Genomic DNA, 16,002 nt, shown 5'->3' on the forward strand with positions numbered 1-16,002 from the left:
ATATACCTTCTTCTCTGCAGCTCATGGAAATTCAAAATTGAACAACAACAAAAAAAATTAATACAAAGCAGATAACAACGGATCTAAGAAAACTGAAATAAGACCTTGCAACCTATCTGAACACCATGGATTAAAGCTAGATATAAACATCAGATACAATAGAAAGCTTACAGGCTCATAGAAAGTGAACAACTCACCACTGAATGAAAAATGGGTCAACAGAGATAAGAAAGAAAGTAAAAACTTTTTAGAATTCATCTTAGTTTGGGTTTCCATTCTGTAAAGAGACACCATGACCAAGGCAACTCCTATAAAAAAAATCATTTAATTGGGACTGGCTTATGGTTTCAGAGGTTTAGTTCATTCATTATCATTGTGCACGGCAGCATGCAAGCTGACATGTTGCTGGAGGAGCTGAGAGTTCTACATCTTGATCTGAAGGCAGCAGAAGGAGACTATTCCATACTGGGCAGAGCTTGAACACAGGAGACCTTAAACCCCACCCCCACAGTGACACACTTCCTCCAACAAAGCCACACCTACTCCAACAAGACTACACTTCCTAAGAGTGTCACTCCCCATGGTCCAAGCATTCTTAGAGGCAAGATCACAGAATTAAGTGACTAGATTTAAAAAGCAAACAAACAAAAAGAGGAGTTAGAGATCATATAGTAGTAATTTAGTGGCACACCTGAAAGCTCTAGAACAATGGGGAGGGGTAGAGAGGAGAGAGAGAGAGAGAGAGAGAGAGAGAGAGAGAGAGAGAGAGAGAGAGAGAGAGAGAGAACCAATAAAATAGAAATAATAACAACAAAAAATAACACAAAAAGTCAATGAAACAAAGAGTTGATTCTTAGAGTAAATTAATAAAATTGACATACTCTTAACCAAATTAACTAAAAGGTAGAGAGAATATCCAAATTAACCAAATTAGAGATGAACCACAGAAACCACTAAAATCCAAAGAATCTTAAGAATACATTTAAAACTCTGTACTTCATCAAATTAAAAAATGTAAAAGGAATGGATAATTTGTCAATAAGTATCACTTACCAAAGTTAAATTGACATCAGATAAAGCTATTTAAACAGACCTATACCCAATCATGAAACAGAAGCAGTAATTAACACTCTAACAACCAAAAATAGCTCAGAGCCAGATGGTTTTAGTGCAGAAATATACCAGACTTTAAAAGAAGAATTAACACCAATAATCCTCAAATTATTCCACAAAATAGAAAATAGAAGTAACATTGCCCAATTATCTTTATGAGGCCACAGATACCCTGATACCTAAACCTCATAAAGACCTAACAAAGAAAGAGAATTACAGACTCATTTCCCTTCTGAAATTGACACAAAAATAATAAAATACTTGCTACCTGAATCCAAGAACATATCAAAAACATTCATCTACCACATCAAGTAGATTTCATCTCACAGTTGCAGGGATGAGTCAATATATGTAAATCAAATAATCCACCATATAAACAAGAACAAGAAAAACAGGAAAACAAGAACCACATCAGCATCGGCATCCCAGTAGATGAAGAAAAGGCCTTTGACAAAATCCAACACTATTTTGTGATAGAAGTCCTGGAAAGACTAGGGACCTAAAGGACATTGTTCAGAATAATAAAAGTTATTTACAGCAAGCTCACCACCAATATCAACTTAAATGGAAAGAAACTCAAAGCATTTCCACTAAAATCAGGAACAAGACAAAGTTACCCAGTGTCTCCAAAGCTGGAGAAGATCAAGGTCATATAAACAGGAAGGGAAAATCAAAGTATTTTTATTGTGATATTATTTTATAGGTGAGTGACCCTAAAAATGTCACAGGGAAATTTATACAAATAATAAACATTTTTAACAAAATAGCAGGAAAGAAAATTAACACCCTCTCCCCAAATCAGTAGCCCTCCTACATACAAGTGACAAGTGGACTGATGGAAAAAAGTTCAGAAAACAACACCTTCCACACTCTAGGAGAAAAAAAAACTACATCTTGGGATAACTCTTTCAAGCAAGTGAACAACTTATATAATAAAATTTGAAGGCATTGAAGAAAGAAATTGAACAAGATAACATAAGATGGAAAGATCTCGTATGTACATGTAAAATCAATAAAATTGACAAAACCTTAACTGAATTAAGTAAAAGCTAGAGAGAATGTCCAAATTAATAAAATTAGAGATGAACAACAGACACCAAGGAAATCGAAAGAATTGATAGGATCAATATAGTAAAAATGACCATCCTACAAAAGCAATCTATAGATTCAATTCAATCCCCATCAAAATTTCAACAGAATATTCACAGAAATTGATAAGATAATTTTCAGCTTCATATCTAAACACAAATAATCCAGGATAGCTAAAACAACACTGAACAATGAAAGAACAGGCAGAGGTGTCAGTACCCCTAGAATCAAAGTGTACCACAGACCTCTAATAAAAACTGCAGCATAGTATTAGCATAAAACCAGATGTGTTGATCAATCAAATAAAATGGAAGACCCAGATATAAATCTATATACCTGTAGACACCTTAATTTTTGATAAAGAAGCCAGAAAAGCCTACTTGAAATAAGACAGCATTTTTCAGCAAACTGCTGAAGCATTGCTGTTCAAACTGGATGACTACATGAATATAGAAGAATGCAAATAGATTTGTATTTACATTCCTATGTTTGACTAAACTTAGATGGATCAATGAGTCAACACAAGATCATGGAAAAATTCTTGAAAGAGGAGATATACTGGCTGAGGAGTACTTAAAGAAATGTTCAACATTTTTAATTCATCATGGAAATGCAAGTCAAAACTATTTGAGAATTCTATTAACTATTAACCAATAAGTGTGTCCAATATCAATAAAACTAATGACAGCTCTGTCTGACCAGAGTGTGGACACAGAAGTGCACTTGTTTGTTGCTGGTAGGATTCCAAACCTGAATTTACTATGGAAATCAATATAATGGTTCTTCAGGAAGCTTAGAATAGATATACCTCAAGACTCAACTACAATCCAAAGGATGTTTCATGATAGTACAGAGACACTTGCTCAGCCATGTCTCTTGCTAGTCTATTCATAATATCCAGAAATTTGAAACAACCTAAATATCCATCAAAGGATGAACAAAGAAAATGTGATACATTTACACAATAAAATATTACTTAGCCTCCAAAAATGAAATTTGCAGATAAATGGATGAAGTTAAAAAAAAATATCATCCTGAATGAGGTAACCCAGACCCAGAGAGAAAAATATGGCATATATTCACATATAGTAACATCTAGCAAGTAGATGTTACTTGCTAAGTCACTGATAAAAAAATCTATGGCCCATAGAACCACAGAGGTTAGGTATAGAGTAAGAAACTCTAGCAGGGAGGGATTGTTCTCCCTAGGATGGAGAAAGAGAACATGTAGTTCTATTTCTTGAACATGAATGGACAAGGCAGGAAAAGGAGGGTCAAACAGGTAGGAGTGGGGAGGGATAGAATACAGGAAGAAACAGATAAAACTGAGGGCCATTTGAGGGGTGGTATGGAAACCTAATACAGTAGAAGCTTCCTAAAATATATACCTAGATGAAGTCAATCTAAATGAACTTGCCAGATAATTGGAGAGATAGCGCCCCAGTTGGACATCTTTTGTCACCAAATGAAACTTTGAGGACTAGGAATGGGTTATAACTAATCTAATCTAATTGTTGGCTGAATGTGCCCCTGGAAACCTCCAAACCACCCATACTATTTGCCAAGACTACTGGTTGTTCTCCAAAACCTCATTAGGCCCTCCCTATTGCTCCAGACAACACTTACACAACTCTTTGAACATGGAAAAGTGGATCTTGTGGTGCCTACATAGAGTCTTTATCCTATATAGGCTAATATTCATGCTACAAGAAGGTGCAATGTATTATATCAGAGAAAGGTGAACACCACCTCCAGCTACAACCCTTTCAACCTACAATGATTATCTCCTGGCAAATGAGCTAATGCATTGGTGGCACAACATTTGTGGGAGTAACAACAAATCTCTGATTGGATTTAAGGACCCACTTCATAAGCTGGAACCCATCCCAGGCATTGCTTGTGTGGTCAAGAACTTGAAACTAGATAGGCCATAAATCTAGAAGAAACCAGATTCTATAGTTTTGCTGCAGCAGTTATCAACCTGTGGATTGAATCCTTTGAAAAATCTATGTCTCCAAAAATAGTTACATTACAGTTCATAACAGTGCAAAATTACAGTTAGGAAGTAGCAACACAAATAATTTTGTGGTTGGAGATCACTACCACATGAGGAACTGTATTTGCAGCATTTGGATGATTGAGAATCACTTTGTTAAAAGAATCCATAAAATGACTCCTATACTACATCTGTCCACACTTTTTCATTAGACCCTTGCCCAGCCATCATCAGAGTAGTTTTCTCCTGTAGGAGATGGGAACTAGTACAGAGACCCACAGCCAGACACTGCAGAAATGAAAGAATTTGAAACACTTGCTCCTAGAGGGGATATCTCTATCAAATCCCTCTCCTCAGCTTGGAGAACCTTGCAGAAGAGGTGGAAGACTGTAAAAGCCAGTCGGGATAGAAAGCACCAAGGAAAAAAGAACTACCAGACACTGACACAGGATTGACACAGGATTTTGAGAACTGGGTTAGGTGGTTCCTGTAGATAGATCCAAGTCACAGAACCACTGAAAGGGCCCAAATTGGCACAAGACACCCAAGACCAAGTTCTCAGCACAAAGGAGATTTATTTGCCCCAGAGGAACAAAGGCAGGGAACAAGAGACAAAGACAGGAGGTAGAAGATGAGGGAGAAGGGAAAAAGAGCCAAAGGAGAAGGGGAAGAGATTTTTGCTCTGCAAGGGACGAAGGACTGCCTCTTGATAGGAAGGAGACAGACATGACCCTGAAGCAAGTGGCATTTATAAAGAAAAAAAAAGAGAGAATGTCTGTGTTAGGATGAGTTGGTTTGTGCTTGATTGGGCATGTTAATTAGGGAAGCCAAAGAGATTTTGACCAGACTTCAATGCCTGGAAGTGTTGGTCAGCCTCAAGGAGGAGGAAATTGTCTTCTAAGGGAATAGACCTCTGGGGCTAGCTTTAGGAATATAACAGATTAGCAAGCCAGAGGGAATAGGGGAAGGGCAAGGCCTGCCAGAGACATGTTTGCCATGTTCAGGCCTACTTAGGCCCTTCAGACATACATACGAACTAACAGAGACTGTGACAGTATGCCAAAGCCAGCACATATATAAACCAGATGGAGCCCCAGTGTTGAAAGAAGTAGACATGAGCACCCATTTTTTTTAACTATTAATCTATCTCCAATTGATACCCATATGCAAGGGAAAATTATATTTCTTCCACAGATACTCACTTGGTATAAAACCTTTACTTAAGGGTAAGTCTCATGCCCAGCATGAAATGGACAACAAAAAGTGAACTTAATGAGCGGGAGTTTGTTTGTCTTCATAATGCTTTGTCTAGGTACCCTTTTCCTTCTGTTTCGATTTGTTTTGTTTTACCTACAAATTTTTTGTTATATATATATATATATATATATATATATATATATATTATGGTTTCCAATTTTGTTTTTATATACTTTCCTAGTGTAAATATATGTGTGTGTCTCAGAATTTTTGTAGGTTTCTTGTGCTATTGTGTTTGTTCCTTGTTTGTGCCTATCTTATTTTATTATTTTTATTACTATTTTTAGATGCTTGTTTGTTTTCTAATGAGAGAGGGACAAGGAGAGAGAGAAAGAGAATAGGTATAAATTTAGGTGAAGTAGCAAGTGGGGAAGATCTGGAAGGAGTTTAGGGATGGAGAAATGTAATCAGATTATACTGTATAAAAATCTATTTTCAATAAAAACACTTAAAAAGAAAACAGTGAAATTTAAATAAATGAATATTAATTTTGGTTTTCTTCTAGTGTTGTTTCTAACATGTTCCAATAAGTCTTAGTCATTTTCTACTATAGGTAAGCTGGAGTTTTCATTGCTCTGATTTGGCTATAAATGTTCTTGATATTTTGACCTTCTGGTATTCATCCTGTTTGGAGTTCTTTGAAATACCTGATCGGTAGCTATGTGTGATGGTTAATCTTGATTTCTAACTTGGTGGGATTTAGACGTACCATGAAGCAAACTCTGGCTATGTCTATGAGAGTTTTCAGATTGGATTAAGAGGTGGGGACACCTGATTTCAATGTGGGTAGCAAACTCTTTGAGATGATGTCTTTGACTCAGTCAAAATGAAAATAAACAGAACATCAGTCTTCATCACTCTCTGATCCAACTGCCACTCTATGGTGACTAACTGGCTTAGGCTCAGGATGACAAGGTATCTTTGCTATGATGGACTGTACCAGCAGACTATGAACCAAAGGTGACCCTTCTTCCTTCCTCCTTCCTCTGTCCCTCCCTTCCACCTTCCTTCCTTCCTTTTTTCTTTCTTTCCTTTTTTCCTTCCTTCTTTCCTTTCTTTCTGAAGTTGCTTTTGTCAGGCATTTTATCATAGCTGTGAGAAAAGTAACTAATGCTGTTTATGTCTATAATTAAATTGAGGATATTTTTAGCCATTGTTACTTCAAATAGTTCTTCTGTTACTTTAGCTTCCTTTCTTTTCTGATGTTCCCATTGGAACAATGGCTCTCAACCTTTCCTAATGCTGCAATCCTTTAATGCAGTTCCTCATGTTGTTGTGACCCAACCATAAAATCATTTTATCACAACTTCATTACTGTGATATTTCTATGGTTATCAATCATAATGTAAATATCTGAAATGAAGAATATCTGATACATGCCCCCAAGGTGGTCATGACCCATGGGCTGAGAACCTCTGCATTAGAAGGAAGTTTCACCATTGGCAATTGTCCCATAGTTCTTACCTGTGGTCTCTGTCTGGACATGGTGTTTCCAGGTTTTTCAGTCTTGTTCAAAGACTTGAAGCACAACAAAAACAAGAGTGTCCGAGGAGTCTGTTAGAAAGCACAGTATAAATATGCTGCAAGGTATAGAGAGCCTTGAGTAAGCACTCGGCTCAAGAGCATGAGATACTTATCAAGACTTCTTGATGTGGGTGCCATAGGGAGAGGGATTCATTCCTGTGTGCAGACTATGGGTGAGTTTATATATTAACTGTAAGTTTAGATTATGTATCTTCATTCACTGTGCATGGTTTTTTTTTTGTCATGCTGCATCTGATTGTAATCCTGTGCATGTCCAATAACACATAAACTGGTGATAAATAGAATCTGTCTTCATAGCCAGCCTAGACCAGCCCACTGTTCCTAGTTCCATGTTATTTAGTAGTTGGGTGGTCACATGGGACAAGTGTGGGGCAAGTGGGACCATGTCACCAGACAAAAACTGAGAAAGTTGAGCAGATTCAGAAGTCTGAGTAAATTCTTATGTCGAAGAACAGCAGCCTTTCATCTACTCCAGACTGGTTCCTGTCCTGGAGTCTGTGGCCATGACACTTCACATGAAGATTGTGACCACTAGTCACAGAGCACAGAGTTCTCCATGCTAATAAGGTACATAAATGGGCCAGCGCCAAGGGCTTAGCCAATAAGCTCCCTTTTCCATGCAAAAGGTAATCTCTGATCTACCCTGAGTAAGTTATATGCATCTATTTTCTATTTCCATGCAAAAGGTAATCTCTGGTCTACCCTGAGTAAGTTATATGCCTTTATTTTCTACTACCAATAAACAGTTTGGACAAGTAAGAACTGTATCTCTCATCAAGAACCACCATGGACAGAAGCCTTAGTCTTACAGAGCCTTTCCACCTAAGTCTCCCAATAAAGGTCCCTCCACCCTCCCAACATGGATACTCACCCCTGGGCTAAGCTGGAGTTCCCCCTGTCACTGATCCCAGGCTAGTCTTCAGCCTGAGAGCCCCCTCCATTCCAGATTCCTCACTGTACCCAACAGCATCTGGGTGTCTGGGAGTAAGGGAACCACAGTTTCAGTTCAAGCCTGCCTTGTTTCTCACCTAGGCTGCCCCCCACCCTGCCATCTTAGGCTAGATTCATAGTCTAATGCACCTGTGTTTCATCTTCCTGAGCCATGTTCACACAAAGACCCACAATTAAGGATTGTTAGGGAGCTACATATTGGAGTAACCAATAACTTTGTTTGGAGAGATGTGTTTATGTAGTTCAATGCATAGGGGTGGGGGTGGAGCAGAATCCAGTAAATGTAACTTTTATTTCCTCAGAGGAAACCATAAAATAAGAGCTGTACCCAAGCTTTACTAATACACAGCTTAGGCTGAGTTCAGAGCATTTCCATCTCCATTCTAAGTACCTATAGGCCTAAACCTGGAAGCTTAGCCTTTGTACAATTTTCTAGCTAGGCCTAGACTGTTTCATCCTGAGACTTACTGCTGAATAAACTCACCCTTTCTAGCTCCTTCTAAACTCTGTCTGGCTTGTTCAACTGAACTGTTCTGGTTCAAACTCTCCAAGCTTACTGATTCAACTTAGCTTCTCTTGGCTTCTTACTGAATTGCTCTGCTTGACCTCAAACTAACTCTGACAATCTGCTCTAATCTTCTGGCTCCTTATTATTCCCTGACTCAATCTGTTTTCACCTGTGTCTAGCTTGTTTTCTCTGCAACCTGTCTGTAAAACTGTCCCAATAAAACTACTTCCTTCCCTCTTTTTTTTTCACTGCTCACTCAAGTAGCCTCTCTTTCCTATTTGTTCTCCTGAGGGTTGGGCTTATCCTATCTCTGATTCATCCTGTCAAATTTCTTTGATTATAATCACTTTGTCTACCCCCTCAATTAGACATCACTTTTAAACATGTTTACTTTACTCTACAAACTAACATTACCTTCACTGTTTCAGAATAAAGGTGTGCATTAAGGGTGTGTCTGTATTCCAGCCAGAGGGATTAAAGGTGTGTCATTCCAGTTGTATAACACAGACCTAGAAGTTCTTTGCATGTGATTCCTTGCCAGAGCAACCATGCTGCTAGATTAAAAATTTTCTACAGGTTCCAGGCTACTCAACAATTTGTTGGGCAAAGAGTGTGTGTTTAGCTTAAGCCAACTGACATACCAGTGTGCTAGGGTATCACTAAACTTTCATCACCCACTTTCTCTTTAATTCGGAATGGCACTATTCATGGGTCTAGGTCTTGTAATGAATAAAAATGATTTGAGCACTTAAATTCTTCTGCTTCTTGATCTGCCACAAGCTCTTGCCCCTGTGCCTAATCTGCCATAATGAAGTGTAGTCTTAAACCCCAATAAATCTCTCCTTCTTAAGTTGCTTTTGTCATGACATTTTATAGACATGAACAGGAAAAGTAAATAATTAAGGAACTGAAGACAAAATGTTTTTTCCAAAATAATTTCTGCCTAGAGCTGAGTAGAATAGAAATAATCTAGTCTATCCTTTCCCAAAAGTTGTAATGTCACTTTTGGGTCCTGTTAGGGAGCATTTGTGAAACTCCTCATCCACAGTGAATGAGTTCCTTGGACTTGAGTTTTGTGCAGGGTGAAAACTGCATATCTATTTGCATTCTTTTACATGCAGACATTCAGTTAGACTAGCACCATGTGTTGACAATGCTTTCTCTTTTCAATGTATGATTTTGACTTCTTTATCAAATATCAAGTGTCCATAGGTATGTAAGTTTATTTCTGAGTTTTTTATTTGATTTGATTACATTGATCAATGTGACTGTATCTGTACAAATTGCATGTAGGTTTTTCACTATTGCTCTATAGCACACTTTGAGATCAGGATGGTGATTCCTCCCCAAGTTCTTTTATTGTTCAGAAATTTTTGGCTATCCTGGGTTTTTTGTTTTTCCATATGAAGTTGATAATTGCTCTTTCAAGGTCTATAAAGATTGTGTTGGAATTTTTATTGGGATTGCATTGATTGAATCTGTAGATTGTTTTTAGTAGAATAGCTATTTTTACTGTGTTAATCCTTCTTACCCATTAGCATAGGTGATCTTTCCAGCCCAGTTCCAAATGGACACGTATGGTATACACTTTATAAATGGATATTAGCCATAAAATACAGTTTACCCACGCTATACTCCACAGTCCCAAAGGAGATAATAAGAAGGAAGACACAAGTGAGGATACTTGGGTCACAATTAGAAGGGGGAATAAAATAGCCATAAGAGGCAGATGGAGGGAGGCAACTTGGAGGGAAAGGAGATGGAAAGAGGAATAGGCAGGATTCAGATTTAGGTATGGGGAAGGACATAAAAATGGATGGAAAGCTTCTGTAAGGCAAAGGACATGGTCAATAAGACAAATTGGCAACCTAAAGATTGGGAAAAAAAATCTTCCACATCCTATAGAGGGCTAATATCAAAAATACATAAAGAACTCAAGAAGTTAATCATCAAAAAAACAAACAACCCAATCAAAAACTGGGGTGTAGAACTACACCGAGAATTCACAACCGAGGAATCTCAAATGGCTGAAAAGTACCTAAAGAAATGTTCAAAGTCCTTAGTGATCAGAGAAATGCAAATTAAAATGACCCTGAGATTCCACCTTACACCAATCAGAATGGCTAAGATCCTCAGGTGACAACACGTGTTGAAGAGGATGTGGAGAAAGAGAAGCACTCCTCCATTGCTGGAAGGATTGCAAACTGGTACAATCATTCTGGAAATCAATCTCAGAGAAGAAAATAGGGGTGAGGGTAGGGTTGTGGGAGAGGGTAACCAACCAGGAAGGGGCCAGTAAGCAGGATGTAAAGTGAATAAGTAAAAAAAAAAAAAATAATTAATTAAAAGCATATAATTTCATGAAGAAGAGCAGAGTTTGGGAGGCAGGTTTGGGGCAGGGAATGATGGGTCCCAAGTCCACCAGGCTTATCAGAGATCCCTGCTCAGCTGCTACAGTTGATTGGGAAGGTTCCTTACCTGCTGACCTGCATGGAGCAGAACTCCTGGGAGACCTTCAGATTGGAAGATCTTCAGGGTATGGAAATCAATCTGGAAGTTACTCAGAAAATTGGAAATAGATCTACATGAAGACTCAGCTATACCATTTCTTGGGCATATACCCAAAAGATTCTCCACCATACCCCAGAAGCACATGTTCCACTATGTTCGTAGTGGCCTTATTTGTGATAGCCAGAAGCTAGAAACAACCATGATGCCCCACAAAGTAAGAATGGACACAGAAAATGTGATTCATTTACACAATGGAATACTGTTCAGCTATTAAGAACAAGGACATCATGAGTTTTTCAGGTAAATGGATGGAACTAGAAAATATCGTCCTGAGTGAGGTTACTCAGACCCAAAAGAATATGCCAGGTATGTACTCACTAATAAGTGGATATTAGTCAAAAAAAGTACAGAATACCTAGGATACAATCCATAGAACTCAAGAAGGTTAACAAGTCAAAGGGTCCAAGTGAGGATGCCTCAATCCCACTTGGGAGGGAGAAGAAAGCAATGGTGGGAAGCAGAAATAGGAAGGAACCTGGGTGGGAGAGGGAACAGAGAGGGGAAAGGAAAAACAAGATCAGGTATGGGATAGGAAGAACAGGAGTGAAGCCCTGAGAGCCAGAAGAAAGAAAAGAAACAGACAACCTCAGGAGGTAGAGGGATGCTCTAGAATGTACCAGAGACCTAAGAGGTAAGAGACTTTCACGACTCAAAGGAAGGGACCTAAGATGAAATGCCCTGCAGTGAGGAGAGGGAAATTGTAGAGTCCACCTCCAGTAGTAAGACAGAGAGCATCAAGTGGAAGGATGGAGTTGCCATCCCACAATCAAAAACTCTGATGCAGAATTGTTCCTGTCTAAAATAACTGCAGGGGTGAAAATGGAGAAGAGACTGAAGGAAAGGAGGTTCAGTGACTGGCTTAACTTTGGATCCATCTCCCAAGGCCTGACACTATTACTGATGCTATGATGGATTTATAGACAGGAGCCTAGCATAGCTGCCCTCTGAGAGACCCAACAAGCAGCTGAATGAGTCAGATGTAGATACTTATACACAACCAATGGATAGAAGCTGGGGACCCCTGTGGTTAAATTAGTGAAAAGCTGAAAGAAGCTGAGGAGGAGGGTGACCCCATAGGAAGACCAGCAGTCTCAACTAACCTGAATCCCCGAGATCTCTCAGACATTGAGCCTCCAACCAAGCAGCATATACTAGCTGATACGAGCCCCTCTGGCACATATACAGGAGAGGACTGCCTTGTCTGGCTTCAGTGAGAGAAGATGCACCTAACCCTTGAGAGACTTGAGGCCCCAGGGAGTAGGGAGGCATGCTGGGGTGGGGTGGGGTAGGGATATCCTCTTGGAGATTGGGGGGAAGGAATGGGATGAGGAACTGTCAGAAGACAGACAGGAGAGAGATAATGACTGGACCTTAAAAAAAGATTAAAGATAAATTTTAAAAAGTAATATATGGACCTGAGTAGACTTTGGGCGCTGGCTCCCACAACACCCAGAGGAAGCTGGCTCCCACAACACCCAGAGGAAGCTTGACTCCCAGGTGCTCTATCATGCCCAGGATCACAGGTGAGGAGGCCACAACATCTGCCTCAACACCTGAAGTAAGTAGGACCCTCAGGATCCAGGAACACAGGAACCCCTGCCCGGCCAGTAGCACGGGTTCCTTCCAGTTTGAATCTGCCCCTAGAGCAGACCTAGGGTACTGGCTCTGCACTCACTCTTATAACACCCAGAGGGAGCCCAACTCCCAGGTGCTCTAAAACGCCCAGGATCACATACAGTAACATGCCTGCCCTGCTGCCACCTCCCATCCCCAGCTTCGAAAAACTAGGTGGGTACCATAGTGCTCTATATGAGGTTATGAAACTAAATCCTCCTAGGGGCATACTGATTCTCTTATAGTCTTAGAAAGGAAACCATTATCATCTACCCATTAGGTTAGGGTATGGCAGGAAGCTTTGAAGAAAGAAAGAGGGTGGGAGGGGGGAAAAAAGAAAGGAAAGAAGGAAGACTGGGTAAAAGCCTGCGAGTCGGGTTATACCAAAATGGTTCAGTTCTGAACTTCCTTGTGCCAAAGCACCATCTCTATTCTCATTCTCCTACTGGTGAGGCTCTGTTGAAGTTGGAACTTCAGCCCTACTTATGGAGAACAGAACCTTTAAGGAATTCAATGCTCAATAGACACAGACCTGAGCCATCTAGAAAATTCTGTTTCTCATCTGTCAGCCCAAGTAGACTCCTTAGTGAAAGTTGTTCTTCAGAATTACAGAGGATTGGATCATCTATCTATAGGACAAAGAGGCTTCTATATGGCACTGAGAGAAACTTGTTGCTTCTATGCTGATCAGCCAGGGGTAACTACAAAATGTTTAGCCACGGACAGAAATAACCTTCAGAAAAGAGAAATAAAATTTTAAGAGACTAACAACTGGTACCAATCTTTATTCTCCTGGTCCCCCTCATTAATTACTGATGGCCATGGCTGGGGTATTAATTCTTTGTCTGCTAGCTCTCATTGTAGGGCCTTCCTTAATCAACTGCCTACTTAGCTCTGTAACACAGAAAACAAATTTGTTAAACTAGTAATGCTAGTAAGTCAATACAACCCCATGCTGCCAGGTGAGTCCATGATTTCACTCACCCATAGAATCAATGTAGAATGTAACAGGCCCCTAGACCTTACTAGGCCCCAAGACTTTAGCACAACATGACAGAAATAATATTCAGGCCTTGGAACCCAGTACATAGGCAGGAACATCTGCCAAAACATGAACAAAGTACAAATCCATCAAAGTCAATAGATCTGGGAAAGTCCCTAAATGTTCTAACCTTGTTTGTTTTTTGGGCTTTTTGTTCTGTTTTGTTTTATGGCTTCTGTAGTTTGACTTCTGGCTAACTGGTCTTGCTACCTGAGGTGGGTCAATCTAGGATGTGGTTAAAAGCCCACCCTGAAAAAGGCACAGGACTGCACTAGAGTCCCAAATAACCAGTATAGTCAACAGGTGGCTAATAAAGACTTTTATTTGCTTGAACACTGACTGAGTAGTCTTCTTTGATAGTCTTCTTCTCACAACATCACATGGGGAAGGAATGGAATACTTTATAGAAAACTTCAGCTGGCTCCAACTGACCGAGGTGACAAATATCATTGTTTATCAATAAGTAACTATAAGTGGCAGAATTTAGAAAGCTGCTATGTTTTACAAATGATTCTACATGTGTTACTCTCGTTCAGAGGCAAGGAAGATATATACATATACACATACACACACACACACACACACACACACACACACACACACACACATATATGTTGGGCTGTACAAAGCAGTCTGTATTCTAGGTTGAGCGAGGCTTACTTCCGGTGACCCAGTAGAGAATTCTACAAGGGACAGAACAGTGAAGCCATGCTTCCCAGACATGGCTGACTCCACGAGTCCTCCAACTCCATTATCCTGTGGCTAGACAATGTCCCAAGCTCCCAGCATTCTGGCTGGACTCCGGTCAGCTGACCACAGCCAGGTATGCCCCACCCCACAGACAGGTAGCCCAGCCCACCATATAAGGGGCAGTTTGGCCCCTCTCCTCTCCCTCCTTTCTTCTCTCTCCCTTCTCTCTTAACCTCTTACTCTTGTCTTAACTCTCTCTTCCCCCTCTCTCCACATGGCCATGGCCAGCCTCTACTTCTCTACCCTTTTCTCTCTCTCTTCTACAATAAAACATCTTTTTTTTTAACTTTGTAATTATATTTATGTACAGAAAACTTAGTGGACATTTAACCCAATTTAGTGGCCAGTTCTTTAGCCTTTGCCTTTTCCAGCTTGGCAATTCGAGCCACAGACTTAGGACCCAGGACGTTGCCTCCCCAGTGGCAGCGGATCTCGTCGTATCTGTCATTATAATTGGTCCTAATAGCTTCCACCAGCTTAGCCAGAACACCCTTGCCTTCCGAGTTAACCTGTGTGAAGGCAATAGTGGTGCACGTCTTCCTGCGGACCAGGCGCCCCAGCCTAGCCTTTCCCTTGATGATGCAGTAGGGCACCCCCATCTTTCGACACAGGGCAGGCAGGAAAACCACCAGCTCAATGGGTTCTACATCATGGTCAATCACCACCAGTTGAGCCTTCTTATTTTCCACCAAGGTGGTAACTGTATTGACTCCTGCTCGGAGGACCGGTGGTCTCTTAGTTGGGACGTCCCCTTTGCCAGCAGCTTTCTTCTCAGCACGGGCCAGTAGCCTTTGCTTCTTATCTTGCTTTGTCTCTGGCCTGTACTTGTTGGCAAGCTTAAGCAGCTGAGTTGTTGTTTGCCTGTCCAGGGCCTGGGTGAACTGGTTAATGGCAGGAGGTACTTTGAGACGCTTATAGAGGATGGCTCTTTGCCTCTGCAGCCTGATATAGCGAAGCCATTTGATGAAGCGTGTTAGATCTCTTTTGGGCTGGATGTCCTGCCCAATGCCGAAGTTCTTGGGCCTCTTCTCAAACAAAGGATTGACCACCTTCTTGGCCTCCTGTTTCTTGACGACGGCGGGGGGCTGGGGCCACCTTCTTCCCCTTCGCCTTCTTTCCTTTGGGCATCTTGCTCGGCTGGTGGAGAGACAATAAAACATCTTAAGACCATGGATTAGCCGGAAGGAGGCAGAGGCAGGCGGATTTCTGAGTTCGAGGCCAGCCTGGTCTACAGAGTGAGTTCCAGGACAGCCAGGGCTACTCAGAGAAACCCTGTCTCGAAAAACCAAAAAAAAAAAAAAAAAAACCATAAATCGCCTCCTTTATCTAGACTTATAGTGTTGGTCCAGCATTTACAGCTGTGAGACCTGACCAGGTGCACACCTCTGCTTTTCTTCCCTGCCCCCTCTCTCCCTTCGGCCCCAGAGCTGGACTGAGCTTCTCTGGGGCCCCCAATTCGTTCTCAGCTCCTCCGCGGTGTCTAGTGTCACCTGTAATGCCCAGGAGCTGGAACCTGCGTCCTTGGCCTCTAAGAGGCCCAGAGACCCCCGCCCCCACAGCTGTCCC

At 40.8% G+C, this 16,002-nt stretch overlaps 1 pseudogene; it reads right to left on the bottom strand.

Annotated features, from left to right (window-relative positions):
* Positions 1-14,760: 14,760 nt before the first annotated feature.
* LOC116083224 lies at positions 14,761-15,570 on the bottom strand (annotated as a pseudogene).
* Between the last annotated feature and the right edge of the window lie 432 nt (positions 15,571-16,002).

The sequence above is a fragment of the Mastomys coucha genome, unplaced genomic scaffold (assembly GCF_008632895.1).
Source record: "Mastomys coucha isolate ucsf_1 unplaced genomic scaffold, UCSF_Mcou_1 pScaffold8, whole genome shotgun sequence".
Lineage (NCBI taxonomy): Eukaryota > Metazoa > Chordata > Mammalia > Rodentia > Muridae > Mastomys > Mastomys coucha.